Source organism: Psammomys obesus, unplaced genomic scaffold, assembly GCF_907164565.1.
Source record: "Psammomys obesus unplaced genomic scaffold, mPsaObe1.curated_primary_1811, whole genome shotgun sequence".
NCBI classification, from domain to species: Eukaryota; Metazoa; Chordata; class Mammalia; order Rodentia; family Muridae; genus Psammomys; species Psammomys obesus.
This window is the reverse complement of record NW_026596440.1, coordinates 3,195,664-3,221,926: the sequence shown is the minus strand read 5'-3', so window position 1 is coordinate 3,221,926 and position 26,263 is coordinate 3,195,664.

Genomic DNA, 26,263 nt, shown 5'->3' with positions numbered 1-26,263 from the left:
AAGAGTCTTAGGCATAGCCCTGACCCTACCACCCTAAGGAGCTTGAGTCCTATGTTCACCCTGCAGGATGACAGGTGCCAGGGAAAGTCATCACAACAGGGTGTGGTCAGAGTGGAGAACAAGGCACTGAAAAAGGCCTACAGCATGCCCACCGCACGGGTTTCAACTGCACCCACCTCCAGTTTCTCAACTTATTAGTATCTGTGGCAGGCTTCTTTATGTTCATTTTAAAATAATTCTGATCACATGTCCTTGTGAAATGCCTCTCCAAATATGAAGAGATGACATTTCTTTGACTCACACAGCCTTGGCGATGGTGTGAAAGGGCTGGCTGTGACCATTTATTTACTCTGCAGCCTGAATTCCGGCTGTGGCACTGGGCAGAGCTTGAACAGGGCTGTCTCCTACCCCACAGCCCATGCAGGTGGTGGCAGCTTGGTTATTCTGTTTACAAATCATTAATGAAGTGATTGTGGCTCTTTTCACTTGCTCACACTTTGGAACTGTGTGGAGTGATGCATTCTTAAATGAGGGACACAAGAGCAGAAAGAAGCCCACAACAGCCTTATTATGAGGGCCACACAAACTCGGCAACGCTGGGGTTTATATTAACCCAATCAATTAAGGAGGGAAGGAAAGGCCAGGCCCAGGGCACTGGGAAAGCCTGGCAGCCAAAGTTGCTAGGAGGACAGCAGTTCCCTCCCCCCCCTGAGTTCTCTATTCCCTGATCATGCTTTCTTCCTGAACGATAAAAAGGCCTTTTCAAAGCAGACCTTTGCTGGGGGACACACAGTGGAAGTCGCCACGTTCTCTGAATGCAATAAATGTCTCTTTTAAATTCGGATGAGGCTGGTGTAAACTCCCTTTAGTGGGGCACTCTTAGGGTTCCGCAGGAAAGGCGCATACATTAGACTACACTGTAACCTTTTGTGCTCAGCCCATCAGCTCTCTCCTGAGCCTCTAAAGTAGGGGGCTCCTGCCCAGGGAAACAAGTTGCACCCTCCACTGAAGCCATCTTTGTGTTGGGCCTCATTTGCATAAGCAGCATGCTGTCACTGGGAAGGCAGATGGCTCCCAGGCTCCACCCCAGCAGAGAGGGAGATCAGACAGAGAGAGGCTTTCCTTTCCTTAAATACAAACATTTCTGGGGCTCCTGATTTCCCAACTGCAGTGATGAGGTGATGAGCAATGGCTTCTGGGTGTTGTCCAGCCTTGTGGCTCTATGCCTGGGCACTGGACATCCCGGCTCTCATCACTGGCCACGCACTCTGCACCCTGATGTTGCAAACATACCACCAACTCACAAACTCTGCCTAAGCTATATTTGCTGCTGACTGTGGGCTTTGTGTACAGCCATGGGGAGCCTTTAAACCCCTTTTCATGGACTGAATAAGGATTGAGGGGTGAGTTAAGACTGTGGGCCCCATTTCTCATGTCAAGCCAGATTTTGTTTGTCATTTTCTCTGCTGGTAAGTCCTTCAGTGAACTTAGGAACATTACTCTGCACCCTGTGCTGTTCACAGCTCTTGAGCACAGAGGAAGGGTGGAGCGCAGGTTCCTGGGATAGTCATGTGGCCTGGTATTTGCAGTCATGGTCTTATTACTGGTTTGCTGGCTACTTGGATGTGGTGAGCATCCCGTCACTATCCCTGACCCTGGAGAGAGTGAGCCACAAGTCCCTGAGGTGTGTTCAGTATAGAGTGACAAAGTCAGTGTCTCTGTAGCTCCAAAAAATTTAGCTATTTAGTTCAATATTCTTCAGCATGACTGCAGATTTGATGCTTTCCCAAGAACTTTCTAGAGGCGCAAAGATGTTCTGTTCAATTAGCAAAGTTTGTTGGCATTCCAGGTTGTTGTGAGCTTTGATCACAACAATAAGTGATCATTTTAGAAATATGTTCATCAGTCACTAGTTTTCTTAGAAACTCTCTATCCTCCAAAACAAACAAAAACAAGGAATCGAGAACCAGGCTACAAGTCTGCTATTTGCTTGTGCAGGAAATGCAAACTAACTTTAAAGATAGGATCTTTATAAATATGTTACAAGTAGTTAGGAGAAATATACCACAAAATTAGAAACCTGTTCTCTGTCACAGTTACAGTGGTCTGCTGGGTAAATGGGGCTCCTTCTGCAGCTGTATCTGCTCTCTTCTATGGGTTCTCCATCATAGTGTGTGGTATTAGGGGACGCTGTGCTCTCTTGAATGTCATTTAAAGATAGATTGACACATAGCTCTGTGTTACAGAGAGAATGAGGTTGTTTTAGCATACATTTTAGGAGAGAGTCAAAATTCCTTGTAACATATCACTCAGACAACATATTGACATAATTTAACAGCAACTACATTCTCCTGGCATGTAAGTTAATACCGGGTGTAAGGTCATGTCTGTGTACAGAACTGTGAAGCAAATCATGGCCTAGAGCACGTGGTCCATATTGTTCCCTACTGTAAATCTTTGCAGTTGATATCAATGACCACAGTCCTGCCTGTCAGTCATGAGCTCTATCAATCAAGGGGCCACAGTGGAGGTGAGGACCAGAGCAGGAGCACCTTGTCTCTGCTGCTCCAGGAATGAAGAAAAGCTTTGATGGTTATACTAAATAGAGCAGTAGTGACCATCTGTTTACACTAATCTAGGGTCAAAGGGCAAAGTTCAGAGACTAGGGTAAGTACTGTTTCCAAAGGCCTTATTAGTGAGGTGATTTGGGATCATCTGATATCCTGGGAGACCGTAGGTTAATTAAATAACTGATTAAACAACATGCCTGAAGCATAGATTTCTATTATTTCATGTGGAATAGGCTATGGAGTGTGGATTAAATTTAAATGAGCATAGAAGGTATTGTCTTTTTTATTGCCACTCCTCCTCCTTATGCCAAATTTTAATTTAGCTAAACTAGTTTGGTGTAAAATGTTCTCTGAAGAGACAAAGAAGACAAGGAACTAACCTGGGAAACAGAGGCAAGTATTCACTTTCACCATCTCCTCCCCTCAACATAGACATGCATCGATTCAAAAAGATGAAAAACTAAGTCACCCTAATTATTGGGAACTGGCCTTAACTTGGAAGTCTGGTTGGGTTTAAGAGGAAAAGCTTGACATCATTGCATGTCTGGGCCATGCTTCTTCAGGCAAAGTTAGCTGAGTCACTGTTGGGGTTGATGATCAAGCACATACTTTCTTCCCCATCACAGATGCTCAGTTCTCTTTTCCCCAGCACCCACAATCAGATCTCCTTCCACAGAAGACCTATGATGATGATATGGATTGATCCATTTTGATGATGTGGACTGAGGTAGAAGGAAAGACACAGATGAAGCAGCAACTGTCTAGACACAGCATCCCTGTGTACCTCCCATCACCCAGCAGACCCAGCCTACACATCTACCTCTATCCAAAGTCAAAGACCTCTTCATTTCCTTCCTTTCAGTGTGAATGGGGGGCTGTATGAACAGTGCACCAGACAACATGATGTTCACTATGACAGGGCAAAATGCCAGGTGCCCATTACCTGAGAGCCACATGCCATCAGATTAGGCACACAGAAGCAGAAAGAAACTCTGGGAAATTATATTACTTGGTTGTATATAATATATGAAAACATATTATAGTATTATGTATGCATACATGCATGTCAAGAAAGATTTTAAAATTCAAATGGTAAAAACAGAGTAATTCTTCCCTATGGTGGCTAAATAGTAAAGAAATAGACCATAGGGGAAATGGATAAGAAGATTAGCTATGGAAAGAAGGACCCTAAAAGGCTGCAGGATCTTCCCAATTCCAGTTCTGAAGTTTTTAGAGAGCAATGAGGGGTACAAGAGCAGACCTAAACAGATGTGAGAAAGATGAGCCTCATGTTTACTGTAGAATATCTGAACTCTGGAAACATGAAGATTGCGGAATACTACCAGGGTATATGCTGGTAACTTTCTTCTATCTGTCAAATACAACATAAGGAGGGAAGGGTCTAGTTTAGTTTATAGTTGAGGCATGGTCCAACATGAACGGAAGTCTTGGCACAGCTTGATGTAGCTGATTATATTGCATCAGCAGTCAGAAAGCAGAGAGATGTAAAGCTGTATCCCCTTACTCCCCTTTTCCTTTTTATTATGTCCAGGCTCCCAGCTCATGGAATGCCACCACCCACATTAAGGATGACTCTTTCACTTCCACTAATCTAATCTAGATCATCCCTGGTGATATAACCAAAGATTGCTTTTATGGTGATTCTAAAGCTCATCAAGTGACTGTTTCAAGATTTACTATCATAGGAATAATCAAGACTGAGCTTGGTAAATCGGGAATGAGTATGACCCGGGATAGTCTGAGTGAAAAGCGTTCTCACAGGGGCTCCAGCATTCTTTCCAAGGCTCCAGCATTCCAGCTGATCAGCATGATCAGACCCTGGAGATTATAGCACAAGGCTCCCATGCTACGCCCACTGAGGCTGCACCAGTTCTGCCCTTAAAGAGATGTAAGTGAAGAGGGCAGAACCTCAGCACATAGAGGTGGAGAAGGCACAGGGGACAAGCAGAAAAGCCTTCAGTCCCAGGCTAATGTGAAGACTGGGCACAAGAGGTAGACACTGTGGCCAGGAGAAGTGGACTTGGGTTGCTGTAATAAAACAAACTCACAGGAAAAATAAAACGGTTTTGTGTAAGCATTTTTAAAATGGTGCATAGAAAAATGAGGCACTTGGAAAGGAAATAACTGATGATTGACATAAGAATGGAAGATACAAAGAAAGAACAATAGAATAAACAGTAACTCACCCTCCTTACAAAGAAAAAAAACATGTTACGTAACAAATTTATCTTCAGTCAAAATATGAAATAAGTTTTGTGGGCTGTAGGCTTTGATTTTTTAAAACCTACTTTATTTGGGGTTCCTTATGTTTCTTTCTCCCTTCTCCACCCCAATCCCTTCCAACATCCTCACACCATGTAGAAGAAGAAGAAAGGGCACAGTTCTCTTTAGCTACTTCCTGCTTGTTATGGTCATTGGGTTCCTAAACATCTCTACCTCCTTGTAATGCACCCAACTTAAGTAGAAGACAGGGTCTGTGGTCCTCTTTAGATGTATTTGCTTGGGGCGATTCCACTTTTAGTCATCAGGATACCAGCAGTCCAGTCAAACATCAAACAACAACAGCAGCAGCAAAGAGGAGCCAACAGTAAGAGGCAAAACAGCAAATGACAGCAGCAACAGCCCTCTGCTGCAGTACAGGCAGAACCAGGAGCAAGAGCTCCAGAGCCAAGGGCAGAAGAAACTGCCACAGCAACATCAAAGTGTTCTCTGAAGCATTTCTCTCTAAGAATGCCTCGAAGCAAAACCAAGCAAAGTGATGTGAAGAGAAGCGAAGAGTAGAGTTCTCTCTGTCTGTGGGCTCCTATTTATTCTTACAGTCTTCACAAGGATGTTTTTAAGTTGGTCAAAACCACAGCCCTCGAATGAGAGATTTTCCTGTTGACAAGGATCATGGATCCTTTCATAAGGCAGTTTATCAGCTGACAAAAATCATGCTCCTCTGATGATACTGCTATCAGCTATAGACAAAGCATTCACACATCCCACACTTGGTACTACAACAAAAACATATCTACACAACACAACCAAAACTTGCACTACAGTGATCAGTATAAATTAAAAGGATTGTGGGGTAAAGGATAGAGTGGTATGGACACTGGAGAAATGTTGCAAATGTCCTTCCAAGAAGAACAGTAAAATCTGCATAGAAAAGTTGATAGTACATATATGTGTCATTAAGATATGATTCTGTGGACCACAAAGCCTGAGAGATGATAATGACAAGTGTCTATTGTGAGGGTATATGTAGGCACAGGAAACTGCTGGTTTGGAATTACCTTTTGAACTGACTTAAAATCCATGCAGATCTATTATTTTAATGATAATTTAGTTATAAAGAATGAAAAACAAATCTCAGTATCTAAGGAATTCTGAACTACAGCTTGAGATTTCTGTCAATGGTGAGAGTCCCTCCCGCCCCCCCCCATGTCTGACATCAATGGCAGTTCTCAGGTCCCCAGAAACTCTTACCTCTGGTCATACACTGGGAAGGCTTGGAGATTTTTGGTGGATGACTGGGAGTTACTACACTCAGGAGAATGTCTTCAAGCAGGGAGAAGGTACAGACTCAAATTAGCAAGCGAGAGCCAGCCATGGTGGCACTTTCCCATTATGGAGACTGAAACAGTGGGATCACTGACTTCAAAGCCATCCTAGCATACTTATTGAGTACTGGGTCAACCTGAGTGACAAAGAAAGGCAAAGGATAATCAGGAAAGAAACCACAGGGAGCATCCAGGAGATTTTATATATGAAGTCTTCCACCTATCAAGGCTCCAGGCCATCACTCTGGGCAACCTCCATCTTCAGCTCAACCTTGTACGTGGGATGCTACCTTGCAGAGGAGCTCAAGTGAGGAGCTCAGTCTTCCTAGGAGACCAGAGTATGTGGTTTTGATTGATAGGACAATCTTCATCCTCACTGTGTAGTACTTACTGCTCTGGCCTAATTCCCTCATCCTCTGTCATGTCCACAGCCTTTTGCTCATGCACACCATCACCTTACACACCTGGCCTTTTGGACAGTACCTTGCAGAAGACAAGGGAAGAGCAGGCTTCTATCCAAGTCATACTGTGTCTGGCATGGTCAGTACATTGTGTGGTGTCTGTTCTGTGAGGATTCTGTTGACTTGCTATCACACTGGAGAGAGGGTTTGATGGTAAATGAAAACATGAGGAGACATGACAGATATACTCTTTGTTGACTTCTTGTGGGTTTTGCTGGTTACAAGTCTCTAGATCAGAAATATAAACATTGCCCAAATAAAAAAACCAGGACAGGTGAAGGAACAAGTATGACAGAGGTTTTGTTTGTTCCTTCCCTCTATGCAGCATGTATCTGGATCATCTAAGAGGTCAAAACATGATCTTATTTCCCTAAGTGATAATCCTGCCCCAGCTCTAATCTGTGTGGCATCTGCCCTTGACTGTGAGTCTCTCACAATCTATACTTGACAGGAGCCCATGGAGAGGCAAAATCCATGGTCCACCGGTGACTCAGGGACTGGGAAATGGGTCCAGGCTGTGACATGTGGCCTAAAGGCACATGGGAACTAACAAAGACAGAGCTAAAAAACCAGAGAGCCAGACTGGAGCCAGGTCTAGGCCCATCGTTCTTTCTTCTGACCAACAAGAGCACTGCAAGCATGTGGTATGTGCACACACATGCATATATAGCACCCATACACAGAAAACAAACAATAATAAATCTAAATAAGAATATTTTAAATTAAATTTGATATGCCAATGTTTTTCTTGATTTTATAAGTCTATGCTTTTATGCTATTACTCTTTTTTTTCTGATGGGAAGTGGATCTCTCTCTTGTTTCTCTGTGTGCGTGTATGTGAGTGTGTGTGTGTGTGTGCGCATTGTGTTGTGTGTTTTAAAAATTTGTGATGTGGTGTGTGTATGTACTGTGTGTGCTGGAACATGTGCCCATTCACACTCTAAGACCAGAACAGTACTCTGAGCATTTAGCACTATCACTGTGACACATATCTTTGAGGCCATGACTTTCACTGAACACGGAGCTACCCTGGTTACCTGAAAGTCCCAGCAAAACTCCTGCCTCTGCTCTTCCAAGCAGTGGAGGTGCCAGGAGACAAAACTGGCTCTGGATGTGGGCTCTGGGATCACAACTCAGGTCCTCCTGTTTGCAACAGCTAGCATCCTTACCCCCTGAGTCATCTCTCTGTCCCAGAATAGATTTCACTTGCAAAGTAAAAGACTAAGAGGATGCAGTTGTTTTTGAGGAGCTAGTTCCCTAGGGCCCTGGGAGAAGGAGGAAAGAGTGCAGCTGGCTTAGAGAACACACCAAAGTGCCATGTCTCAGAGGAGAATCAGCAGCAGGATGTCCAAAGGTCTGGGTCCATTACACCTTGGTAACATAGCAAAGAATTCAAATCTTTCTGGGACATTTCAAGAGAGGAGAGAATGGATGCCCATGCACTCCTGCCTTGCACCTTAGGAAACCCTCTCCCACTGACCCCACCTGTGTCTGACATAATTTCACTTAGCAGTCTTCTTATTTGGAGCACAAAAGATGCCTCAGCCTGTAGATGAATAAACCAAGTGCAGAATCAGCCAATTCCTGGACCAGCCTACCACCTCCCCCATCCACTGGTTCTGGATCTTTGCTTGCACAGGGAGAAAGCATTTTTGAGATGGAAAACAAAACAAACAACAACAAAACAAGAAATTAATTTTGGTTCCTAGCAACCATATGGAGGACCACAATCATTGTAACTCCAGGTCCAGGGAATTGTACTTCCTCTGTGGGCACCAGGCATGTGTGTGGTACTCATGCACAGACCAAAGAGTATATAAAATAAAATTTAAATGAAACTAAAGCATCAAATAAAGTTTATAAAATAAAATTATAAAATTAAAATTAAAAGATATTTAGAAGTGTATTTTAAAATAAATTTGCTATAATAGGAATTTTCTTCACTTTCTCCTTTTTTCATTAGTAGAATCATTGGTATAATATTAATTTTGTTATTTTTTCTCTATAACTGTTAACTTTATTTCTTTTGTTGAACATAGATTTTTTTTCATAGACTATGTTCTGATTGTGGTTTCCCCTCCCCTGCTATTGCCATTTCCTCTTCACATCACCTCTAAACTGGATCCATACCCTTTCTATGTCTCATCAGAAAATGAAAACACTTTTAAAAGGTAATAATAAAATAAAGTAAGATCAATATACAATCTGTATAACCACAGAGGTTAGGTTGAGAGTAAGGGACTAGGGGGCAGGGATGGATCTCCCTAGGAAGGGAAAATAGAATAGGTATTTTTGGGTGAATGCGGGTAGGGCTGGAATGAGAGAATGTTGTTATTTATTAGCACTTCTGCTCAACATATTCACTCAGTTTCAATATTTGTGAATATTAAATACCTATATTACCAATGAAAATAACAGTGCCAAATAAAAGCTATACATCCCTTGAATTCCCATATGCTTTAAAAATATTTAATAAGCACATACAATCAAAACAATATTTCTGGACAAACAGGCCAGCTGTGTGTCAACCTCAGATTTTAGAGAACCTTTAATTATGTGTGCTGGTAGGACTAAGCGGCCAACTCTGAGGGTCCTTAATTCCCCATGTACTAAACCATGCAGTACCAGAATGTTAGGTTTACAACACCACCATTATCTGATGATCGGTAGAATACATTGGCCTTGATTTAATACTATGAGCTAGCATTTCCTTCCAAGGTTGTAAAGCTTAAAACTTTGTAAATTTAGTTTCATCAGCATTGGCATTTTATGTATGCATTAAAATGTGTTAGTTACAGTGAAAACCAGTAAAAGTTTCTTAGACTAAAGACTCAAATAAGGCATTAGCAATAAAATAAAATGACAATTATTCAAAGAGTAGGAATAATAATTTTCTATGAGAATTGTTCCAAATATAAAATTAAATTAAATGCTGTATGGTGCCTGGGATAAGTAACTTAGCTTTCCTTAATTTAAGAGAGGAAAACAAACAAACAAACAAACAAACAGAATGAAACTGGGCTCTGATATTCAAATTTCCATTCTAAGCATGCATGGGGGGGGTGGCGGCTAGAAGGTACACTACAGGGAAGTGTGTTCCCATGGAAGCCACAGATCAACAACTGGTGTCTTCCTCATTTGATCTCCACCTTCCTTTTTAGACAGTCTCTTACTAAACCTGCCACTTGCTGGTTCAAGTAGCCCACCTGGGCACCCTGCCTCTGGCTACCCAGGTCTTGATAGGCCTATGGGTACCATTGATGTATCTCATGATTGTACCACATGAACCTTACTGACTAAGCCTCTCTATCTACATCATAAGTGCATCCAAATTGTCACATATTCCATGTTGAGGTGTGTGTGTGTGGCGGGGGGGGGGTCTGTATAAAGTAGCTCTTTGCTGTTGAAGATTTGTAGTCCATGTGCTTCTGTATTCATGCATGTGTGTAAATTCACACTGGAGACTTTGGCCCAACTGGAATTCCTTATTAGGCAGAGCAGAACTGTCCATAGCAGGGTGTAAGCTCTTCACAGTACACCAAGCCACATGACTGGGGTGTGCTGGGCATCCATGTGTATAACTGTGGGAACTCTCATCAGCATTAACAGTTTTGTTCTGAGTGTTTCTCAAACAGGAGACTGATGCCTCTGACATGTTTAGAGGTTCCTGTCACAAGAAACTGGAATGCTTTCACTTCAGCACTGTGCCTTGCTGGATCCTTTTCAAACTCCCCCAATATTTTTAATCTGTTTTATTCCATGTGGAAACTGTAATTTCAACACCCTGCTCTACCTTCCACAGTTTAGTAATTACTTTGTGCATTTGGCCTGGAGACTCCTAAATTGAAAACAAGGTGCAATGCTTCAATATAATGGTCTCCTCCTGATGTGTTTGGCTTGGTGTAAAATTAAGAAACCCACATTTTCTCCCTTCCTTCCTCATTGCTCCAAACTCTATCAGTTGTCCATGAGCACCCTGTAACTGTATTTCCCACGAAGATTACACAGATATTTCTGTCCAGCTACATGGCCTGCAGGGCCGTGCTGCGGTCTTCCGATCAGTAAAAATGTAATAACATTTTCACATAGTCAATATTTAATTCCGTAAATGCAACTGGTTGTTGTAATCTAGGTTATTAACCACACGGTGATTTATGGCAGAGGGCAGACGGTGGTGGGGGCAGAACAGTAGGAAAGTCCTCTGGTGACAATAAAACGGGTATAAATTTCATAGCTCTGCCTGAGAAATGTACTTATATCCTATATTAAGAATAGCTTTTTATAAATTTTAATGATCCGTGTTATTAATGGGGCTGCCTTCATCACTGCCTGGGTGAGGCTACAGGCTTTGTATTTAATTTTTTTCTTTAACTTTTCTATCAGTTGAAGTTCTTGTGGAAACAAAGGAGTAGAGAGAGGCAGGGAAGGAGAGACAGAGAGAGAGAGAGAGAGAGAGAGAGAGAGAGAGAGAGAGAGAGAACACTCTTATTAGCTATTTGCAAAAAAAAAAAATCCTTAAGAATCATAAGCCTGACATTGTTTCTCTGGACTGGCAAGCCTGCAGACAGTAGTTTGCATAAAGTTTTATGAGCAAGGCAAAGTTGGGCTAATTGGATAGAACACAGCCATGTTCCACTGTGCTCACAAAGGGCAAGTCAACATACAGAAATGAAGCCAGGGCCTTATCACAAAGACAAAGGAATTGTCTATAGAAATTGTCCTTCTTTTCAGCCTCTGGTTCTCATGCTAGGTGCACCCCTGTTTCGTATTCTGCAAGAGAGAGCACACTCACCACGCATGTGTACATGTACCCGGCAGGGATTCTGTATACTTCCAGGACTATTCACAACCCACATGCATCCTCCTTCCAAGTTCATGAAGAACAAGTGAGCAAAGGGAAATATTAACCCAGATGGGCCTAGGGATGTACCTCAATATCCATGCTCTAAATACTTACCTTTATATACACAGATATGTGTAGCTCTCATCCATCATCAAAAAAGCTTCTTTCCCAAAAGATGGAGAACATTAAAGAAATCCATAACTAGTTAAACTATGGTGAGTAAGTGATGTTGCAGGGCCCAGCCACAGCTGACACTTCTATAGCGTCACCTCTATACCTTAACCTCACAGAACACACAGAAGCAGGACAAGAAAGACTGTAGGAGCCAGAGAATAAGGTTGCTTGCTATTGGATAGTGTGCTCTACAGGGAAGCTGAACTCATGCTGTCTCAATAATGTGGGATGACTAAGAAAGACCTGAGTAATGGCAGCACCAGTTGGCATGCCAATGCAGACAGGCGTATTTCAGAAGATCCAATACCTATATGAAGAGCTACAGGCAGTCAATAGATGCTGGGAGAGAAAGAATCAATCTTTTCCAGTGACAAGGTCCTGATAGGTTATACAATCCCAAACATATGCGTTTAGTCAGTCCTAAGCACGTGTATACAGAAATAACATTTAATTTGATTTAGTTGGTTATGAGTGTGTATAAAAATAATGTGTCTAATAACCGTACATGAATGTATAATTATAATTTTACAAATATATGTAACAACAATAATAAAAGAAGAAGACATTATGAATTTGAGAAGGAGTGGGGAGGGTGTGAGAGGAGCTGCAGGACTGTGAAGAAAATGAGGAAAGAAATAGTGTACAATGCGTATGTATGAAATTATAAACCCAAGAAATTACAATCTAAAATATATCCAGAGCAGAAGACTCCACTATGACACTGTGATTGTTTAATTAAGGGGCTGAGCTATTCTTCCTGGACATCACAAATGACCACGGAGGAGGGCTCTTTTGGCTCTTGTGTCCCCTGCAGGTTTCTGACAAAGAACCATCTCCCTTTCCGAGAACCGCTTCTTCCGTGTGTTTGTCCTGATGGTTCTCCTTGTTTATGCTATTCTCCCATTACATTTCCTCTGTGAACTGCTATGTGCTTGGCCACTTCACCTGATATGTTTCCCAACTGGTTTCTGCATTTTTTAATTAGCACTGGAAAATTATCCACCTTTCCTAAGCGTTATTCAGGTATCACTGTGACAAAATGTCTGATGTAAACAACTTTAGAGAGGAAAGATTATTTGACTAATGGTTTCAGAGATTTCAATCCATGTCCAGCTGGACTGATTGGTTTGAGCAAAAGAAAAGTAGAATAATGTGGCCATGTGAGCACATGGGTACTATGGCCGTTGGAGCATGTGATACTGTGGTCATTGAAGCATGTGGTACTGGGCCATGGGAGCATGTGGCTATGGGAGCTATGGGAGCTCATAAATTAATGGTAAAGAGGAAGCCGAGCGAGGAAATGAGGAGAGACTAGGGCCAAAATATGCCTTTCAATGATGATCGAGGTACCTGCTGCTTCTAGTAAGGCCTCAAGACCCAAAGCTCACATGCATCCCAATATATCACCATCATTTGTGAACAGAATCTCTAATAGGAGCCTATGAGGGACATCTCACTTCCAAGTTATAGAACCCTTCAGAGATGCCAGTGGTGATTTCCAAGCACAAGTACTTAGGACCATACTTAATTTCACTGATTCAAAGTAAGTTTTTATTCCAAGGTCATCAGTTTCAGTTTTTAGTCAAGGCAAATGTGGTGTGGGGCAGGTCAGTAGATGGTAGATATTCAGTCTCCATTTCCCTCACTCCCAGCAGGGCTGCATTGGAGAGCCACAACCATCCTGCACCCTGCAGAGACCCCTGGGAACATGCTGCCCTGCCCCTATTAGTGGCTCCATAAATATTCCATGGTTTGATTTGATCTCCTGGTAAATATATATTCAAGACTAGAATAATTTATATGCACTAATGTGAACCCAGACTCCAGTCTAAAAAGCAAATGCAGGGAGAATGAAAATAAACACGAAGTGGACAGATTTTAAGCAAAGATTTCCAGGAGCACTGTGAGTAGTAATCTGTCGTCATCATCTTTGCTATGACATTTCTCTGGAGGTCAAGGGGAGCTGGCATAAACACAGTATCAGCCTCCCATCCAGTTCAAAGCTTTGGGGAAAACGCTAAAGACCTGGAGTCTAGGCAGGGCGCCAAGGCTGCTGGGTAAGTTTCAGCTTTCATATAACAACCGCAGACAGACAGGAGAAGGTAGCAAGCAACCTAATGGCGCCCCTCATATTTGCATATGGCTACTCAATGCTCCCCTCATGAAGAAAGCAGCCACATGCCATCTTGGCAGAGGGGCTGCAATGCTTGGTGATGGGGACGTGAGGCACATGAGTGCTGGTTCGCTTTAAGAGGCATGCTAGGAAAGGCTAGTTCACGAACCTTGGACTTACAGTCAGGTGGCTATGAACTAGCATGGCATTTTTCTACAGAGCCCATGCTCTGGAGGTGGCCCCTGCCAGAGAAGATGGCATTTCCTTTGTAAATCATCAACACACACTTGGATGATTTAATTCCTAAGTGTAAAAAATGTTCACTCTGAGTGAAGTTAGAGTCATTTTAGTTAGTTTGGCATCCCTTAGATTTTCTTCTATTTAAAGATCACCACTTGTTTGTAGAAATTTGAATAGGAAATGTTCCCCAGAGGCTCATGTGTTTGGAGACTTGTTCCCTGATTGGTGACACTGTTTGGGGAGTCTATAGAGCCTTGAGGAGGCAGAGTCTTGCTAGGGGAAGTATGTCACTGGGGATGGGCTTTAAAGTTTACAGCCTTGCCCTACTTCCTGTTCCCCATCTTTGCTTTCTGCATGGTGGAAGTCATCTCTCAGCTTCCTGCCACCTGCTGCCATCGCTATGCATTGTGGGCTGTCCCAAAACAAAGTCCGGATGAGCTATTACTTCTGTAACCTGCCTTGGTCATAGCGTTTGATCACAGTCCAGAAAGTAACTAACTCACCATGGCAGGTCTCCCCACTCATCCAACACTCCTCTTAGCTACAGTTCTTTCTCTAGAATCTTGTTGACAGTGGCTATGTCATCTCCCCTCTAAAGCACTGCCCAGGAGCTTTGGGCATCATCTCTTCCTATCTATCCACACAGCAGTAGGGTCAGTATTCTCACAGTCTTCGCAGAGTTGCTTTGTTGGGAAGGTATCTGCCACCTGAGAGGTGTGTGTGTGTGAGAGAGAGGGGTAGAGAGAGAGTGTGAGCATGCTCGTGTGTGTGTACGTGTGTTAGGTGTTAAAATCACTCAGAAATACTTCACTACCACTTAAGTGTTCTTCATTCTTTGGCCTTAACTTCAGTCATCTCACAGGTCTACTCATTTTTCAGCACAGCAGCTGTCCGCATTAATGGCACAGTCTTGGATGAGACTTCTCTTTTCTCTGCATAGGCTGTATATGCCTGTGCTCTTTGAATATTTGCCTCTGGGATAAAGAAAGGATTTTTTTTTTCTCCTCTTGTAGAATGAACAAGGACCTTAGCCTTGGCACCCCCATTTTTAGGTTGTGCTGAGGGTCCCCTGTGTGTTAATTCTCAGGCTGTGCTCTTACTGACTTTTGACCCTGTGGCAGATGGAAGGATTGTGGTCACACCTTGGAGAAGTCTGCAAGAAGAGTGTCAGCTACTCAGACAGCACACATGGTGGGAACTGAGGCTAGTTCTCTTCAGTTTTGGGAGCATGTCAACCAGCAGAGATCATACTGCTTTTCAAAACCTTTGGTGCAGAAACAATTTTCTTTCAACAAGGAGAAAATATGAAGAAACTCAGTAATGGAGAAAGGCGGGGACTGTGGGGCCCAGAAGTATCAGGATACCCACTGTCTGTCTAACATGGCTGGTCTGAGCCGATTGTCACATGAAGACAGAATCCCATTTGTCTGCAACGAACATGATAATGGGTATCCCAGGCTTGCTACCATTCCCAGTCTACCTGCTTCAACTTGTTCTAAGTTGCCAGAATCAACAGGTGAACCACACCTGGCCGTCCCACTTTCTACAACTGAAGTTTAAAGACACCCCTGAGAATTCCTGTTCAGCCCTCTCCCAATCCAGTGTATCTTCCTAGGCCTTGTTCTGGATGCTCTTGCCTAAGAACCACTGGGTGACACATCCTTGCAAGGGCAGGCTGCTCTGCTAGTTGCATGAATGTCAGTCACTCTGTGTATGGATGAGAACTAATTTACATGTCATTCTTCACAGTCATCTCCCTGCAGGTCAGCCTCCTTCATTATCATGCTTCCCACGGTCCTGAGTCTTTAGGCCTCTGTAGTCCTCTGGAATGCCGGGATCCACTGTCCTGGAACTAACTGACTTGGCTTTGGATGTAGCTGAGGTTTTACCAGATACATGTCTAGAGCTCTATCCAGGTCCGAAGCCTACCTTGAGACCATCCCTAACTGTGAGTCAGCTGTCATACATACTCTATCCAGTCTTCTTCCAATGTCCCCCTTCTCTCTCTCCCACTCAACCTGGACTGTGCAGCCAACTCCTTACTCAATCTATAGGCCTTTATTGGAACTGATCTTGAATTCTGTCAAGTCCTTTCATAGGCAGTGACTGTTCCTGTCCCCTCTCTGTTTTCAATTGAGTTTCTTAAGGGCAAATATAATTTTTTCTATCATCCTATCCAGAGAAAACATGGCCTTCAAGAGTTTGTGAAATATGGAAACATGGTGTTGACGCTTTCTGGCAGAGTAAAAGGCTGGGCTAAGAAAGTGTTAGACAGGTTAGAAACAGGGAGACACCAGGACACTGCTGTTCTTCACTGTTCTGAAGGCTTCCACTCATTCATCATCAACCTCCCATGAGCCTCATCCACCCACCCCCCTTCCTTCTCCACTTCCCGGAATGGAAGTCAAATCAAGACCTCACATCAGGAGCCCTGGCACTCAAGTCCTTCATTCTATTCCAGGTAGGATCAAAGCTGATTTCATTTGTAAGTTCAAGAGGGGTTTCCCCTTGAAAAGGGTGGCACAGCCTCCTGCTATAGAAGCCTTGGGATGGTAATTATACCAGATGTTTTGAGCAGCACCATACATAGACTATCTGTTTTCCTCCATCGAAACTCAAACCTCTGATCTGCCCAAATACTTCTCAGCCAGTGGATGGCAAATGAATGTAAATAAATTGTAAAATCTGTAGGGACGGGGGAGCACTAGCTCAGCAGCAAATGCTTATTTAGTCCTTAATAGAGAAGGAAAAAAAAAAAAACAGATGGAAACATCCTTTCTATCACTCTGATTCTATCCATTGCTAGAGCCTGGCACTGTAGCCTGAGTTCAGCTCTCCTGCAGAAGTAACAAACAGCGACAGCACACTCTGGTCTAGCCAGGAAGCCCTCCAGCGCACTGTTGGTGAATTCAGGGTTTGGCAGGGTTGACATTCAGTCTGTGCTTTCCCACTTTATACATCAAACCAACTCCATCTTGTCTGAGGACAGTGAAGTTTCTGGTGTTTCAAAGCTTTAATGCCTTGCTCGTTCCACTTCCTTGTTTTTAAGGTTGTTTTGGTTTTCCTACATTTTCACAGGTGTGGCCTGTAGTGACACTGTGTGACTTCATTGTGTGCACCCATTACCCTCCCCTGCCTCTTTCTCCTTTTCACTGCTGTCACTCTCCTTCGTCACCTCAAATGTGTCCTCTTATTTCCACACACTCAATCTCATACACACACATATCACATACGACACACACATTTACACCTACACTCAAACATACACTCACACAAGCACTCACTCTCATACACACAACACACACACATTCAGACACACTCAGACATGCACTCACACACACTCAGTCACACACACACTCAAAATACACTCACACACACTTTCTCACATACACACACCATACACACATTTACACACACTCAGACATACACTCACACACACACAAACTATACAAATTCACTTGTCTTTCTGAGTCTTCTAAGACAGTGATCTCCATCTCATTCCATTTTCCTGAAAATACACAATTGCATTTTTCACAACGGATTGAAACAACATGTGCTATATAGCCCATATTTTTTATTTGTCCATAATGGACGCCATCTTGGTTCTTGTGAGTTTCCAAAAGTGAACACACTATATCTCTATATGGTGCTTAGATTCCCTCTCAGGTTCACTCTCAGGACTGGTATTTCTAGATCATACCTTTAGCTCATTTTCTTCAGCCTTATTGAGATTTAAGTGACAAAAAGTGTACTTCCTTGCTTTGACTATTACACAAGGCACACTTGAGCCATCACATGGTATCCAGAATTGTACATGTATTTGCTAATTCAAATTTGCATTATCTTAGGTTACTCAGGCATAGTGATTCTTCATTATGACATATTTTTAACTTATAATATACTTTATCATAGTCAACTCGCATGCTTACCACCTTCTCCTGTTCCCCTCCCATTCTCACAGATGCCCTTCCTCTTCCCACCTAGTCTAAGTTCATGTCTGTCTGTCAGTACATCTGCTCATCTGTCTGTCTTTCCTTGATAAATTTTGGTAACTCAGTGGATACCATTAGTGTCACTCACAAGAACATGGGGAGAGATATCACACAGGGGCCCTATAGCATTGGTCACAGCCCGGAAGAGAATGTCTTCCTCCCCAGTGGGCACTAGGTATCTAGGTCACTCCCGGATCAAGGCCCATAAGTTCCAGTTCCTTCTATGGGCTGCCATCAGGTACCTACAGGTCCCTGTGGGGAGGGAGTAATCTTCCAGTTCCCACCTCCCCAAACCTGTTTCTCCTTACATGTCTTTGGCATTTCTCATCCCTATGCACCAGGTTTAGTCTGTCTGTACAGACTTCTCTATAGATCAGAGTAGATTTATCTTCAGAGTCTCAGAGGGGTTAGGAATTCATATGAGTTGTAAATATTGATATGTGGGTGATGCTTAAATGGATGAGTGCCTTTTATTGTTGCAATAAATATCTTTGAAGTTTTACTATAAAATTAAATACAGCAACCTCAATGGCAAAATAGTTATGTTTGAATATGGCTTTAAGTAAGTAAATTGTTAAACTCTCCCTTAGATGCTGTGTGAAGCACTCCAGCCATGCAGAATGGGAGATGCTGACACCTCGGCCTTTTCTATGACTGTTTGTATTTTCTATATGGCTGGTGTTCAGGGCTTCATGTGGCCAGGGTGTGCTGCTGAACAGGGAGCTTTGGGCCATACCCCAACCTGGTAAATCAGGAATCTGGGAAGTAGGCTGATATCTCAAGTTTTAATGAGCTTTTCTGATGAATTCCTATTTATGTCAGGGATTGAGCATACTGGCTTTTGTAAATTAAAATATCCTCAAGGGCTGTTGTGAGGCAGAAGGACACCCTTTCTTACTCCCGGATGGACATTCATACCAGGAAGGATTAGGGTACACTTGGATCCTGAAAAAAATTCCCCAGGTTTTCCTGAGGCTCTTGTCACCTGAGCTTGAAAAGAAGGGAGCAAAAATGGACATAGAAGCCACAGACATGTGAGCTGCAGGTTAAGTTAAGCATTCACCACACAGCCAGCATGGTGGTGCACATCTGTAATCCCAGTACTCAGGGAGAGAGAGGCAGGTGAATCTTTGTGAGTTCGAGGACAGCCTGGTCTACAAATCAAGTCCAGGACAACCAAGTCTACACAGGGAAACCCTGAACAGTACACAGTCCATTCAGAAAGGAACTGGGTCTCCCAGATCTGGGGGTGGAAACAGTCATCCCCTATGGGCTTAACATCTACTCATGCTACCTGTGCCATGTTCTCAGGTATTAGGCTGTTGGAGAAAGAACTCAAGTCATGGATGCTCTTCTGCCCTAGGCTCCTAGAGTGTCACTGTGGATACCTCAGCTCCAGATGCCCTGACTCAACATCCTTCCACATCTGCCTCTGTGCACCCACCCTCCACCAGACACTAGTCTCAGAACACTTTGTGCACCAGCTGCTGCTGGCCACCAAAGAACACAGGCATGGGTAGGCCATCTCATTTCCCTGCCTGTGTGTCCACTGGGCTTTTGTTATTCCCAGAACTCCAGGGAGAAATCTCCCTTCCCTTATCATTTCTGTCATCTGAGATGAGGGGTCGTATCACACACTAGAGGAGCAGGGAGAAACCCTGTAGTGTGAAGGGATCTTTCAGTTTCTGGAGCAGCTTTTTTTCCTGGCTATGAGAGCAGGCCCAGCACTCATGTAGTACTCAGTTCTCCAAGGTTATCCTTAATCTTGTAACAGACCTAACATTCCATGTGGGCAAACTTTCTCTTCCAGATCAATAAAAGCCCTGCTTGAAAAGGGTTCGCTTATTATCTTTGAAGACTGGTACCAGCTGTCTCTGACAGTGCTGTCCCATCCCTGAGACTAGGATGCTGCTAGTAAGCTGAAGGATGAAGCCCATCAGGGGAGCACTCACTCAGTCGGAGCAAGTAAGAGAAAGTAATTTAGTGGACAGCAATGTACGCAAGTGTTTTCCATTCATAAACAAGCAAGAACCTTAAGCACTGAAAAACGTGTTAACAAATGACAGAAGGAAACCATGGCAGAGAAGCCTCAGTAGCTTGGGTGACAGTCACATGGAGGTATAAGTTTGCCTCCTGCTTACTACCACAGGCTATGGAGACTGGTGGTCCCTTCCCTGGAGAGAAAGGGCAGAACAACTAGTTGACAGCAGACAGCATATGAGGGTTACCCTGTTTTGCAGAGACTGTGCCCACAAGTTGCCTGTATTTCTCAGCTGATCAGCTCCCTGTACTGTGGGCAGAGCTGTTTCCTTCCACACAGGAAGTTGCTCCTTGGAAGATGAGCTTTTTATGGATTCTTGGGTAGAAATACTCAGACGTCATCCCAGAAGGCATGTCTGTGTCTCCTTCATCAGCTTCTTGACTGTCATGATGAGAGATACATTTCCCATCATACTCAACTATATAATGGGCTGGATGCCCTGAACCATGAGCACAGGGAAGAACCCTCTCCTTAAATGGTTTCCCTCAGGTCTTGGCCACAAGGCTGGAAAGTCTCACTGTCAGCTCACAGGAAATTAAAGTCTCGGCATTCAAGGCAACACCAGCATCTTCCATGGACGACCATAAAGCCCCAGCCATATGACCTCTGAGCACAGAGAGGTTAGACCTCTTCCCAGTTGTCTCAAGCCCTCAGTTGAAGCTCATCCCAGAACTACTGCTTTTTCCATAATAGTAAGGAACGCAACCCACAAAGTGGGGCTGGCAGTCTGAAGACGGATAATCTCTAGACAGACTGCCCAGGTCTGCAGACCTCTCCAGCCACTCCCACTTGCTCATAGGCATTCAGTCTTTCCTATCCTTCATCCTCAGACTCTTAAGAGTCTCTGCCTTTTGGGGGTTTCTATAGCAGCCTGTGCACATTTGAGCACATCCCAGCCAATCGTGCTTTCTTCTCTGTTGCTTAACGGACTCTGAAAAAGCAACTATCTCATCTCAGTTTGGATACAGGTTTACCCAAAACTCATAAATCCACAAGCAAAGAAGTGGCCCAAGGCTAGCCACTGAGCTGAACTTTGACTGTGGACCTCTAGGCCTCCTGGTTGCAGGTATGGTACCTATGTCTGAGGACCCAGCTTGGTGCAGAGCCCCTGCCTTTCACAGTATCTCCCTATACCTTCTCTTCAACAGTACTTCCTCACATCTTTCCTGTGGCACACATGCCTTGATCTGTCTGGCTAGAGAATGTCTTTGAAAAACAAAAATTCCTGATATCAAGAAAATCAAGCCATGTGGAAAAGTAAAAGAGCATTGTAAAAATAAAGCTGTGATCAGCCATACCATGTTGGCCTCAGATAGATAGTCCTTTCCACAAGCCGTTAGGTCAAGAAGGGTTTTGTTGTGTCATTTATCATATTGAGAGAGTTGTGGACTCACCTGAGATCCTAATAAACAACCCAGAGATGTGGTGGACACTTTCACCAGCCCCACAGAAGCATTGTGCACACCCATAGCCCAGACCACAGTGTAGGCAGCTACACTGACATGGCCTCCTTCTTACTCTTCCTTTTTCACACATTCCCTGTGGGCCTGCATGCGTGCATTCAGCACGACACAGTTTTGCCATATTCCTCAGCCAGACTGTCAAAATGTAAGAAAAAATTGTTGTTTCATTTGTTGATCTGAACTCTTTCCAAACTATGCGTGGCTTGATTAACTGGGTTATTTTCACATTCATTCTCTATGGGAATATGTTTTTAATGATCTTGTCCTGATATTGCTCATATCTTATTAATTTGAAACACGTTTGTCTTACAGACAAGCGAACAGTTAGAGAGGTCTGATTCACACCCCAACACAGGAGACAGAAACTCCTATATAACTACTTCAGATCTTGTCCTGGAGTCCACACACCAGTGACCACAGGGAAGTGGGTTTCCTTTACACTGGGCAAACCAAGCATTTGTAGGTATGGGGCACAGACATGCGCAATGAGCCACCACTTTTCTGTGAACTAAGTTGTGCTCCCCAAATCCATGTAGATATTGACACAGAGACAGCCGGAAGGAGGTGATTATGGAGAGATGAGGTTATCCACATGGGAGCAAAATCTCATAGATTTGTAGACAAGGTGGGAGAAGCTAGCTAAGCTCTGTCCTGTGCAGGCATGCAGTGGGAAGGTGCACTGAAGCATTCTGGGAAGAGGCTTTCCATAGAGCTGGACCACACTGACTACCTGATCTTAAACATCAGCCTATAAGAATATAAGTTTATTAGTTGTACCAGAAAAATTTTGGTGATTTTTTTCTTTTCTTTTTTTTTTTTTGCTTAGGTCAGTTGAGCACAGTGAGACTGCCATCTTTGCTCTGAGCTCAAAGCTTGTGTTTTAGATTTTTTTTCTATCATGAACACGCTGCTAATACCTGCACTGTTTCTGCATGTTGTTACCCTGAGGAATGAGATCTGGCCCAAGGAGTTCACGGCTACTGGCCCATGGTTGGAAGAACTAGCATTTTAAGTTTACCGCCTTGGAAAAAAAATACCACAGCAAAGCTTTTTAGTGTGAATCATTGTCCAATGTGTCTTGTTTATCAAACTCAGAGACAGTAGCTTGCTTCTGAAGAATATGAAAATTTAGTTTTGTTTTTAATTAAGGCCAGCATGGAGGCTGCCACAAACAGTTAATCTCACAGTGTTCTCCAGTGCCTGGAGAATTACCGCCTATGTAAATTGCCTCTCTGCTGGGGTTTTCTTTTCTGTGAGCCACTCAGTGATTGCCAAATGTGTTGAGTATAGTAATGAGAAATGAATTTTTCTTTATCTTCATGGAAAATCGTATTAGGTGTAATTGGATAAAACCAAGAATAAACAATCAATCATCGCTGGTTTGGGCTTCAGTTTGCATCCAGATCATTAGATGCTAAAGTTGGCACTGCTCTGAACCTGTCTTTTGCGCATTTTTTGGTGAATTCTGCTGTGCAAAATCATGCATCGTGTAAATGGCTGAACTAGGGAGACATTCTCTGACAGCAACAGCATTGAAGGTGAGATGGTTGAATCTGGGGGCCTCATTAGGACAAAATATATTCCATGTGACCAATTTTGTCTTCCTAAAACAAAGGTGTTTCTCCAACCCATCTTTGTTAGTCTGTGCTAAAGGGAGAAGGGAAGAACTTGGCATTTGTGACAAATGTGTTGTGGTTACCAAAATGTGTGGCACAGTTTGAGGCCACCAGAAGATGGGAGATGCTATGCTTCCAACCCCTCTCTTGTGATCTCTTAGCCCTGGAAAATTAGCCCCACTTCCCACCACACCTGTGGGCCCTGGGCCCTGAATCCAGTACACATGATCACAACCACACTCCTGCAGAAGTGGTAGCTGCAGGCTCTGAGCAGACTGAGGATACCTGGCCCTCCCAGATCCCAACCTTTGCAACCAGGAGCCATGATCTGGTGAGGATCCCTTTCCTGCATTGACTTGTTCCTGTCTCACAATGGTAGCCAAGCCATCCAGAGAGACAGAGCAAATAGGAGGGAATAGGAGAAAGACTCCCAGCCTCAGTTATGCTTTTTCTATCAGCCTATTGTGAGCTTTCCAGTGCTCTACCATGTAGCTACAATCCCAGACCAACCCCAAAACTCCATGAAGGGCCTCTGGCTGCTACAGGAGAGTTTGCATATGGTTTTATTTTTCTGTCAGCAAGAAAACCAGATGCCTTTAGTTTTCTTGATTCTTACCAAAAGACTGAAGTGGTGTGATCAGAAATTTTAAATTGCAGCATTGTAAAATTGAGCAGAAGAGTTACAGCTACTGCCCACTGATGAAGCCAGTCACTGGGGTTTGAACTTGCTCCTCTGTCACCTGCTTCCTATACATCCTCAAAGACAAGCTCAGGGGATACTTTGGAATTGTAATTTCCTTGGTCCCGAAATACATGGATGCTTCATGTGTGTTTCTGTGCACGTGTGGGCACACATGTAGGTGTGTGTTCACATGGGTGTGTGCCCATGCATATGGCGCACAGGGGACAATCTTGAGTGCCTGTCCTCAGGAACAATCTATCTTGTATTTTGATATGATGTTTCTCACTGACCTGCATCACCAATCAGGCTAGGCTGGCATTCCAAAGAGCCCCAGGGATCTCCCTGTCTCTGCCTTGCCAGTGTTGTCCTTGCCAGTGAACATTACTACCATTGGCTTTTATGCGGGCTCAGGGGGTCAGACTCAGGTCCTCATGCTTACATGCAAGCACTTCATCAACTGAGCCACTGACCCAGCCCCAAGACTGGTTAGTTTTAATAGAGCAATTATTTAAATCTTGTTATACATAAAAGAGAAGAAATTAATAAAATTATTTAGCATATGACCATATTCTATTTTTACAGGCAATTCCATCTTACAAAGATCCCTGACAAATGATGCTAAATTTATTTGACACTTTCCAAACTTGTAGAAAGAATGACTATTCTGCATTTCTTACATTTACCCCAAATATTTTTATTTTATTGGTTTTAATATATTTTAGGGTGTATATGCTATGAAAAAGAAGTGAAGGTGTACCTAAAACCTTGACAGGATCTGTCCATTATTATATTAACCTTTCTAAACTGTGTGGTGGGGCTTGTCCCATCCATCACTGTCTAACTTCGCAGATGCAATCACAGTTCCTAAGTTTATTTTAATTAAAACGGCGATTGTGGTGGCTACATTAGTGCTGGCATTTGTTCTTGTTTATTTAGTCCCCAAATGATAAAGTTCTCAAGACATTCCTTGGGGGTGCAGCTACCAAATGGCTCTAATGGATATTATATAACAGAGAAACATCAAGCCAAAGCTAAATTTATGAGGTACTTTGGGAATTATTTTATACAAATATTTGCTTAACGTGTGTGACATATAATCCTATCTGTTGGATCTAACACTCTTGACCTTGATTCATTCTTCAGTAATCACTGTCAAAGCGCTCCAAGAACAAATTCAGCAGCACCTTAGAATGCCACACTTTCAAAGGAGGTGGACTCAGTTTGCCTCTCTACTTGCCCTCAGCCAGTCAGGTGGCATTGCAGAGCCAAACACTTTTATTCATCCATACCTTGAGCAAGGAGCACTAAGTGGTTCATTTTCTTCTCTTTTTCTGAGATGGGAGAGAGCTAGGCAGCCAACATGGGATAATAGGAGCAGAGTGTTTGCAGGCATGCCAGGCTCTAAGAGCTCTGCATGCTTTGGTCCCCACTGACAGCTTCCTTACAGAGCACCATAACCATGCTGCTCCCACCATAGTGCACATGCAATCCCAAGGAAAATCTACATTTCTGTGCATAGTTCATACTGGGCTCTCTCATTCATCTTGTTCAGAGCCAGTTCTGGTCCCTACTCTCACCTCTTAGTGAGCTCAGCAGTACATAATAATCCCACAGCTGTTTTAGTAAACCAGTAACAAGTACATCCCAGACACTGGCCAGAGCTCCAAACAACTCTTACAAATGTGACAGATGATATATCTTCCCTGCCACCACCAATTGCAGGGACCATGGCTGGCTACACTAGGAGATGTGATAAACAAGCACTATAGGAAGGGAGGACGTGTGCGGACAGGGCTCTAGCATCTTCAGAGTGTGCTCACACCTACAGGGAGGTCCCGTCAGAAACTCAGCATTGAACAGCAGTGCCCATGAGTATGAAAGTTCTGAGTCCAGCTCAACACTTTAGACCTTCCATCCCTCTTCTCTGCTCTCTGTGGAATTATAGCTGAAGTAACCTAGATAGATTTCTGGGCTAGACTCTTTGTTAACCATTTTGCTTCCTCAAATAAAGGATCTAAATATGTTTTTTTTATTTCTAAAAAACAAAGCAAAAGAAAAAAGAAAACAAAACCCTGCCTCAACAGGATGCATAAACAAGACCCAACAATTTGTTTCATACAAGAAACACACTTAAGTCACAACGATAGACATTACCTGAGAGTAAAGGGCTGGAAGATGGTTTTCCAAGCAAATGGGCCCAAGAGACAAGAAGAAGTAGCCATTCTAATATCTAATAAAATAGACTTTCAATCAAAATTAATCAAAAGAGATGGAGGTCATTTAATACTCTTGAAAGGAAAATTCCACCAAGAAGACATCACAATTCTGAACATCTATGCCCCAAATACAAGAGCGAATTCTGAACATCTATGCCCTAAATACAAGAGCACCCACATTTGTAAAAAAATATTTAAAAAAATTTAAACCACACATAGATCCCCACACATTAATAGTGGGAGACTTCAACACCCCACTCTCAACAAAGGACAGGTCAACAAAACA